The sequence below is a fragment of the Haliaeetus albicilla genome, chromosome 28 (genome assembly GCF_947461875.1).
Source record: "Haliaeetus albicilla chromosome 28, bHalAlb1.1, whole genome shotgun sequence".
Classification (NCBI taxonomy): domain Eukaryota; kingdom Metazoa; phylum Chordata; class Aves; order Accipitriformes; family Accipitridae; genus Haliaeetus; species Haliaeetus albicilla.
The window spans coordinates 15,591,203-15,600,946 of NC_091510.1; positions in this window are offsets into that span (position 1 = coordinate 15,591,203).

Genomic DNA, 9,744 nt, shown 5'->3' on the forward strand with positions numbered 1-9,744 from the left:
TCTGGATAGGAAGGAGACCTTTGATCTAAGGCAATATCAAAGTCCCTGGAAAAGCAAGTTTCCCAGATTTAGGGAGCATAAAACTTACAGCGTGGAAAACATTTTATATGTGAGAGCCAGTAGTTCTCAGACAATGACAAAATATGAATCCAGAATAGCACAAAACAAGGGTGCTCCCTGCAATGAAGCAGACCAGCCTGGAGAAGCTATTCTGGGGACCATAAAGTATACATGCTCAGACACAGGGGCCAGCAATAGCTCTGAAAGTCAGCCTCTGGGAGACTAAATTTGGATACCCAAAATTAGAGGCCGTTTTTGAAAATATGAGCCTGGGTGGAAAATTTTGCGCTGCACATAAGCAACATACCATTTTCACAGGCTTATAACAACTTATTCCTAAGCTAGCATTTCTTCAAATATGACAAAACCACCCCTCTTCAGTCAGGATGAAGTTATTTGACTAGTTAGAGTTCACAAACTAAGGCAAACCTAAAACCCAAACACAAACAGTTGCAGAATTATAGCCTGGTATGTGGAAAAATAGCCACCTTGTGCTCGGCGAGCTCAAAAAGAGCTTCACCAAGAAATGTTTTTAAAAGCAGTCCTGGAGAAACAGACCTTAAAGTTGCTCAGTTGACAAACTGCTTTTCCTCAGGGAACTCTGAGATGCACAGGGCACGACAGCTTTCCTCCTCCTGGAAAACCAGCCTCCGAGGGCATTTTTGGAGGTAGAAGCTGTACTGTGGGAAACCCCAAACCCCCTCACATCGGGATGCAGCCCCAGAATGGCACCAGGTGATGCTGGGCGACTTGGCCATGGCACAGTCAGCGGGGAATGGCTTCGGCCACCCTGTGGGTTAGTCCCTTGCAGATGTCGCCTGTGGGAGCTACAACAATGTCCCACACTGACACGTCTGTCCTTCTCACACAGACAGACAGCATTTCCTTACTCAGGCACATGAAATATTTGCAGGAGATTAATCAGCTCCTAACTACAGGTAAGTTACTGAGCTGATTACTAAGAAGACACTCTTCTGTGTGACTATATGATATATACATTGTGCGACAGCATGGACCTGTGACAACTCACTCTGCTGCTGCCATTACGCAGCATCTCTCTGCCACTGTTACCCAGCAGCAGTTTTAGTTACTGACATTTCCTTAATTGTCCTTCCTTTTTTTATTTCTCGTGTCTCTCTTACTTTGGTTCCAGGTAATAGGAACAATGTCATATTCTTCATTTACATTTAAGTTGCCTGTATTTCCCCCCCACAGAGTTTGTACAAAAACAGTCTGTCAATTCCTCCCTCAGAGAGTTAACACTCAGGCTTTCTTCAATTTCTTTTGACCCCTACTATAAAATTCAGTTTGATGAATTATTTATGTCTGGAGCTCCCCAAAGAATTATCATTTGCATCTTCTATAGTTTCTGCCTGTCACTGGCTATTACCGAATTACATCAGCTGGACAGCAGCTGCCAGTAATCAAACCAGGTTCCTCCTCTGCCTTGGCTTTTTGCATCACCCAATGGACACAAACCAACCAGCTCCTGGAGCAGGTTATCTTACAAGCCTGCTCCCTTGCCCATTTTGGAGGTTAAAGTTGGGTTGATTTTATTTCCCAATAACCTTGGTGTGAAACGGAGCAATAAAGAAAAAAACAGATTCTGTGCATTTAGGTGGGCAAATACTGCCAAAACCAAAATCTATCCCCACCTTGGACCAGAATATAGTGGTATCTGGCTATGCTCATTGCCAAGCAGAAACAACTGTATTCTCCTAAACTAACTTAATTCAAACATCATCTTCAGGAAGCAAACATACCCGCAAGCTCCCTTAGCCCTCCTTGAAAAACAAAGCAAACTCTTGGGTGGGAGTATTTACTTATCCAGCAATGGGCCTTAGTTGTCATCTCCTCAGTCATCCATCCAAAGCCAGACCATAATATTGTCATATTTTCCAGCCACTACAAGAAATGGTTCTTCTGGGTTTAAGGTCCTTATTGTTAGATCTTCGAGCAATTAAAAGCTTCACAGAAGCCTTTTGAACATGACTTCTAATCCACCCTGGCAATAATAAATGTTTATGTGTATTAAGCTAAACAGGCAATAAAATCTTCATAGGATTGGAGTTTTAGTCAGATATAACTTCTATGTACAGAAAATCCACATGTAGACCTGTTTCATTTGTTTAACTGAATATTTTTCAGTGAATTTTCTGTGTGTCTGAAAATGAAAGCTCTATGCAAAATTTTTGCAGTGTTTTCAGTTTCACATTTAAATTGACTTCCTCTGGCTTCTTTCATTTTTAATCTGTTTTCTCCCTCTCTCCAGGTTCCTGTGGCAAAATAAGTGAGTGCCGAAAAGGAAAGAAAGAAAAAATTGTGAAGCGCGGGAAGAAAAGCAAAAGCAAAACATAACACTTAAAAATTCAAGCTTTTGTCACTATTTCAAAATCAATATTCAAAATGTGTTTGAAAAATGTTTTTTCCAGCTTTAAAGCAGCCATTCATAATACTTTCTTGCCCTTCCATTCCCTGTATTCTCTTAGCTTGTCCAGGAAACTTTGTATTGAAGGAAAGCACAGAAACAATTCCAAGCAAAAGTCTTTGCAAGAAAACTCCATTCTTCTGTACAGGAGGGAGTTCACTGTTAAACAGAATGAAAAGAGTGGGCAGTGAAGACTTACACTGAGCTTCCTCCCTGGTCATCAGTGTGGGCTTTGATTTTTTTAGGGAAATCCCTACATTTGGGATGCACATCGTACAGAACAGCTAGTACCAGGGGTCATTCATACATTCTAAACATACCACCTTTGAAGACATGCCTTCAAACTTTGACTTAAACTCATTAGTGAATCCTACTGAAGCCTGCAAGTTGGCACATCCAACCCCTCTCACCAGCTGCAACCCTTCTGAGTGACATAGAAGTGGGAATTGGCAGAGGCAGGGGCCAGCTCATTTCTTGCTTTCTCATGACCCTTGATAAGAGCATGCCCCATGAAGTTCAGTCTCAATAGTTCTTCATTGGGACTAAATTAATCCCAGCAATTTTAAGTATTCCCCATTTTCCACAGCTGCCTTATTATTATAATCTTCCTTCTTTGTGCCTTTTTAAGAGAGTAAGAACAGTGTACCTGAGTGCCCAGTGTAAGACATTTCGATGCAAGATGGCTAGGTATGGCACAACAGTACCACCACACCTGGCATGATGTCTTTCCATGAAGCAATTCTCAATTAACTGTGTAGAAAACCAGGATTTTTGCTTCAAATCATACTGTTCCACATGGTTCTGATAACACCAAGGACTCTGAACACTCAGAAAACTTTAGCAATATTGATACATGTCCTGAAAATTCATTAGTCCAGAATTTAAATCTGCTTTCTTTTTCTAATCTGTTCTGTTTAAGCTCACAGGAATTGTTCTCCAGATTTGGAGACAACAGACTTCTTTCCAGATACAATTCTGAGACTAGAAACTTTTATTTCAGTAAAAGGTTGGAAAATGTAACTGTATAATCACAATTCTAGGAGCAAGGATTTGAGGAAAAACACCAGTTGCAGTCATGAGAGCTGGCAGCAAAACATCTTTGCTATTTTTTTTGGTGCAACTGCAACACCTTGATACATCAACGTTGATTAGAGCCAACTGCATCACATCCTGAAACACATCTTTGAAAAATGAATGCTGAGTATGATTATTTTTTCTTATAGTCACATCATTTCTAATGTTTTCTTAAAAGCTCCAGCTTCTCAAATTACATATACTCATGAGAATCATGGGGTTTCATTTCTCATGATAAGGTGATGGAAATCTAATAGAACAAAGTCAAGCACTTAGAGACCAGCCAAGAGAAATTTTGCTGCAACTTGCATCTCATCAGCTGTACAGGGCAGAAGGGAGGAGAGGCAGGGGAGCAGCCACAGGACTGAGGAATGGCCCGAGCTGCCGGCATGACACAGAGCAGAAAAATCCTGGGATGTACTGTGTCAAGTACCACGGTGGGCAGGGAGAGGTATTTTTCATGCTGTACTTATCCCCAGCAGGACCACAATCAGAATGCCATCCACAGCTCTAACAAAGCTGAACTCAAGCTAGAACAGGTGCAGAGACCTAGTAGGATGGGAATGGGGAATCAGTTTTACTGATGAGACAAATATAGCTTAATAGGGTTAGCCTAGCAAAAGAAAGGCTGAGGGGGATACGATTACACTTTATAAATACATGGCCAAATACCAGCAAGGCTGAAGAATCATTCAAACTATAAGACAATGTCGGCACAAGAACAAATAGCATGAAAAAAGTCATCAACTGTTTTAAGCTAAAAGCACTTTTCTAACCATTAGAGAAATAGTGGTTTGTAACAGTCTTCCAACAGCAGCAGTAGGTGCTAGTAAGCTAACTATTTTTATAGCAGAAAAATAGTAAATTTATGTAAGGGATTTTATGATGTGTTATCTGCTGTAATTGTGGGTGTCCCTGAGGCTCTATGCTCCTCAAAAGGTTCTGGTTGTCATGGTTGGAAGGTAGAAAAGAAATATGTAAATGTAAACTCTGAAAGCTGAGATCCATGAAGGCAATTAAACAAAAGTAAACAGGTAACTTTTTTTTTAATCTCCTGAATTTATGTGGCTTGAATCTAGCCTTTTGATACATAGGATGCTCATGGCTCAAGCACTGATACCCAGGTCAGCTGCAACAGAGAGTTGAATGAACTCCAGTGAGAGGAAAAAAGTGAGCCTTTGTTTATTGCTTGTTGCCCTTCCTTTGCAGCATGCTCCCTGTCTCTCCAACCTGCCCATCTACAGAGAGGCTGGCTCATGAGGATTTCCTCAGCTTTGGCCAAAAGGGGAGTTTGCCTGCCCAACACTGCCAAACCCACCTCAGCCAAGGGAAAACCACGAAAGTGGGAACCAAGAGTCTTATCTTGATCCTCTGCTACAGCCAGGGATGGATTATGCGCCCAGCTCCTCCCTGGTCAGAACATCCCAGGTGCTTGTTAGGCCATAGTTTCATCAGAGGAGAAAAAAAGCCATTTGTATCTCCTCAAAGCCCGATCACAGCCAACTCTCTCCCATTTCTAATCTTGCCCACCCCAGAGCCACCTTTTTGGCAAGCAAGCCAAGCGGCTTCTGCCAGGTGGGGAGAGGTTTCTGCTTCACATCCTTCAAAGGCAGAGGCACACTCGCCTTCAGCTCGATTTCACGCACATTTCATTCACGGGCTCTGAAAAGGCTACCAGCATCGCTGCTCCCACACAATAGATCATAAATAACCGCATGGGTAAGTATTTCACTGCAGGCCCTTGGAGTGCAACCCTGTAACTCCTGTAGAGTCATTGGCCATAAAGAAAATTCGTCTGAGTCAGTACCAGAGGAAGGAGGAAGCTTGGGGTTGAAAGGTATCTGCTGTAAGAAGGCATCAGCGTGCCTTTCTGGCAGCTCTGCCTGCATTGATTTGCTGCTGGCAATTCTCAGTCAACATATGAAGAGCACTGGCAGGAGCTACCTCCTAATTATAAATCATTTAGTCAATCAAAATATAGCTCCTCAGCTACGCAAAGATCTCATTTCTTCTCAAGAGCCTTACATGGAAAGAAAAATGGAAATGCTGTAGCAGGAGGAGGGAAAAACTTTTATTTAAAAGTGACAAAACCCAAAAGCTTCAGGATCCCGTTTGTGGTGTAACTTACAGCAACTTAGGGACTTGTCAAAGCTAATTAAGACAGGCCATCTGCAAACGCTTACGATTGGAAACGTTCCCCCCCCCGTGCCAGCGGTACAGTGTGTGACAGCCTCCTCACATCCCACCCTGACAAGCGCTAAGCTGCTTTGCCTGATGCTGCCCGTCCGGGGGTAGGAGCACCTCCCTCCTCCCGCGGCCTGACAGCGCGTTACCTCAGCGTTATCGTCACCCTTCGGTCCCGCCATGCAGGAGAGGACAGGGGAAGGGTCCCTGCCCTGCTCGGACCGTGGGGAGCAGGGCCCCTGCCAGCCTCGCACAGCTCCTGGGCACAGCCCGCTCTCAGGCCAGCTCCCACCAGCGGGCTGGCAGACCTTGCTGGGTCACCCTCCGGCAGAGACTTCGCCTTCAAAGCACCGTAACCAGCAGTTCGCTGCCTTTGGTGAGCGGTTTGCAGGCGGAGCTGCGGGCAGCGACGGGCTAGCTGGGGAGGAATGAGGCCTGCCGGCCCACCCCAAGATGGCGGGCAGATGGGTGCTGGCAGGCCTGCGAGGCGGCTGTGGAGGAGCAGGTCCGGCCGGGCAAAGCAGCTCACAGGACCGACACCCGGGCAAATGGCAGCCCAGCGTGCAGTGCCCTTGAGACACAAAGGGTTAGTTTCTCCTTAGCAATGCTGCTTTTTTTTTAAGTCCCTGAAGTGTTCTTTGTAGCCTGAGGGAGCCAGAAGTGAGGAGCCAGAGGCCCTGCCACCGGCCTGCAGGGTAGGCAGGGCCCCCGGGCCAGGGCTGTACTGGGCAAAGCTGTCCCTGCACAGACCTTTGGAAAGGTCTTTCAAATCTTCGAGGCCATTTTGGAAGTGCCACTGCTGGATGTGACAAGTAGCGGGATGTTTAGAAATCCATTTTTTATTCTAGCTGCGGGCTTTACAAACTCTGCCTTGGCCTCAGGATTTCTTTCTCAGCTGAAGTTTATCAACCCAGCCTAACCGCGCAGAGTCAGGCTTTAATCTGAAAGGAGAAATTTCAGTTGCCAAGCAGGGTAAGCTACAAAACAGCTCTCCCATTGGTGAAAGTCCGCTTTGGAAAACATGACAAGGACCACCTGTCTTTGGGGTGACATTCGCCTCCCGCTCACCGAGCACCCTCAGCCTCCAGCGGGAAAGCCGAGGTTCACTCTGCGCATCCTGCCGGTGAAACGGGGACTCCAGCGGTGAGGGCTGGCTTTGACGTGTGGGTAACGCAAAGATATTGGGTTGATACCGAACCTTCAAAGAGGCAAAGGGAGAACAAAGCCATGTCTCTTTCCTTTGTAAAGCACTACAAAGAATGCCTGCAAAGTTTTGGAGTTTTGTTTTTCAAAGAATCATATATATATATATATGTACACATATACATACATACATATGTGTTGTACACACACGCACATTCTTTGATTTTAGGTCCTACTCATCTGTCAGGAGATATTAGAGTAGATCTCTATACCTAGATGGCTTGAGCAAAGTACATTTGTAGTGCCTGCAAGCACCCCACACACTTGGGGAAAATACAAATAAAAATTAGATGTGGAATTTTTACTGCCACACTGAAGCTGAAATAAAAATCTTAATATTACCTCTTTATTCAGATCATTTTTATTAAATTAAAGAGGTCTTATTAAATAAATCAATACTATCCTTGAAAACTGAGTTTGCCCAAAAGTCTTCATAATACAATTGTCAGTTGCTTTGCTTTTCTGCTTGGTGGACACTTCTCTCACCCATTATGTTTAATCAAGGTTTAATACTTCACTGCAATGCTTTGCATTTAGACAGTCTTACATGAACTCTGGGGGTGCTATGCACGGGGCACTGTCAGGTCAGACAGTCTCTGAATGAGAACCTCTGGTTTTCCCAGTGCCGATGTTAGTTATAAAGTAATACTTCACTGTGTGCAGCTACTCCAGACAGTATCGTTAGGTACGTAAGGTATGCATAGTCATGTCCAGCTTGCAGACAACCAAACCAAAGCAAAGCAATGAAAACACTGTCTATAAAAAAGGGAAAACAGTTCCCAGCCTGTTAGCAGGAACACTGCATTTGCCACCTCCCAGGGTGTTATGTAGAGCTCCCAGCCCAAGAACTTCTCAGCAGAACCTCTCCCTAGCTCCAGCTATATCCCAAACATTCTCCAAAAACATGTCATGACCTTGCTTTTGTAGTCTCTTCCCCCCACCACCTCCCCTGCCAAAGAGATGGACATAAGCCATTTCATTCCGCAGCACTTGGCATGTCTGCTGAACTTCATGCAGAAGTTAAAGAACAAGGTTAACGGCTGGTGTGGAGACTGGAACGCAGAAGCTGGAGGTGAATGCGCATACCCTGCCTTTGGAGTTTGGTACTAACCTAGACTGTCTGTTTGTTGTTGGGGAAAAAGCTAAAGAAACATTATTTTTGCATATCCCAAAAGTGCTCAATAGTCAGCAGAGATCCAAGAATCACCACAGCCAGAGGCTGGAAAGCACTTCTTAAAAACAAATGAACAAGCAAACAAACAACAGACAAAACCAAATAGGGAAAACGACACAGAGAAACTCCAGTTCCAAGAGTTGCAGATGATTTCTGTGAAGGAACAGAAACCAGTTCCATCAATGCCACTTCTACTCTGCTATAGCTATCTGATGGCTGGGAGACATCCTGATGGCTGGGAGACATCTAGTACCACGTACTCAAGACAAAGACAAGGAATGTTCTTCCTTTCAGGAACATTAAAATATGAAACACGAGACTATGCTAGCAGTCTAAGAGCATTATAAATCACATTTTTTAAAGAAATGCATAATAATGTTTTAAAAGTTCTAGCTACAGAAAAGACTCTTTAATGTCATCCTTTATTAGCACAGAGTATAAAACGACAGGGTCTCAAAGGAAAGTATTTTTCCACTGAAATAAAAGCTTATCAATGGTTTTCAGACTTTCCCAATCTCAACTGGATATTGCTGAAATTCTTGAACCTTCACTGAACCCAGGAAAGATCATGCTTACCTCAAACTTAGCCCTATTCATCTTACAGGTATCTTTTTTTCCCTCTAAATACCAGATCCTGACCATAGACAGCCCTATCCAGATACTTCCCTTAGTATTTACCTGCTTTTTCATTCTCAAGTCCTGAGGAAGAGTAAAATTCATGCTGGATCTTTCAGTAAGTAGATCTTAAAAAATGGGACAAGATGGTATTTTTAAGAAAAGCAGCAGCACCTAGACATGAATAACATGGTACCTGATCACTTCTCGCATTCCTTACTTGCTTTGCTGTAAAAACAAGAGAGGCACAGCTGACATCTGAAGGAAGCCACAGTTTCTTTGCAAAAGTACATACCATGGAGATAACGGCAAATACAGACCGTCATTCAGGGTGGGATTCCAAGGCCCCCATTTTAGGCAGGGGTCTGAGCTCTCTGTCAGAAACCAGGGAGGGAGCAGGGCTGGCAGAGGGCAACACAGTTTCCCCACCAGCTACCAGGAGACTCAGCAAATGGCACAGGCCAAAACCCAGCTTCCAGACAACTGAAATCAGGCAAGGTGGCCCCTACCCTTCTTCAAATGAAAAAACAGATGTGACAGAAGCATACAAGAGCTGGCAAGAGGGATAGATGGCTGGAGGAGAGGGTGAGAGACAGATGAGAAGGAAAAGAGAGCTGTAAAAAAAGCTAAAGTAACTGAAAAAACGGTCTTTGTCCTCAGAAGAACACAGTAATTAACAAATAGGCTTTAATCCACAAAGATGTAATTTTTGGCTTGCTGCAATTTGGGGCTGTAAACTATGTTTATCTATATTTAATTTTGATGGGTTTTGTGCTTTGGAATCTCCCAACTATACTGAAAAGGAGACACTAAAGTGCAGTTAAAATCCCTTGATTTCAGCCTGGGGTCACCTGAATCAGCAAGCTTTCCAGTGAAACTGCTCTGGGTGTACATTGACACTGCCAAGAAGAGAATGTGGCCAATTACTCACAAGACAGTTCTGCGCTGAACAGTGCAACTACTCTGGATGTATATGTGAACAGAATTTAGCTCCATCTAGCCTACC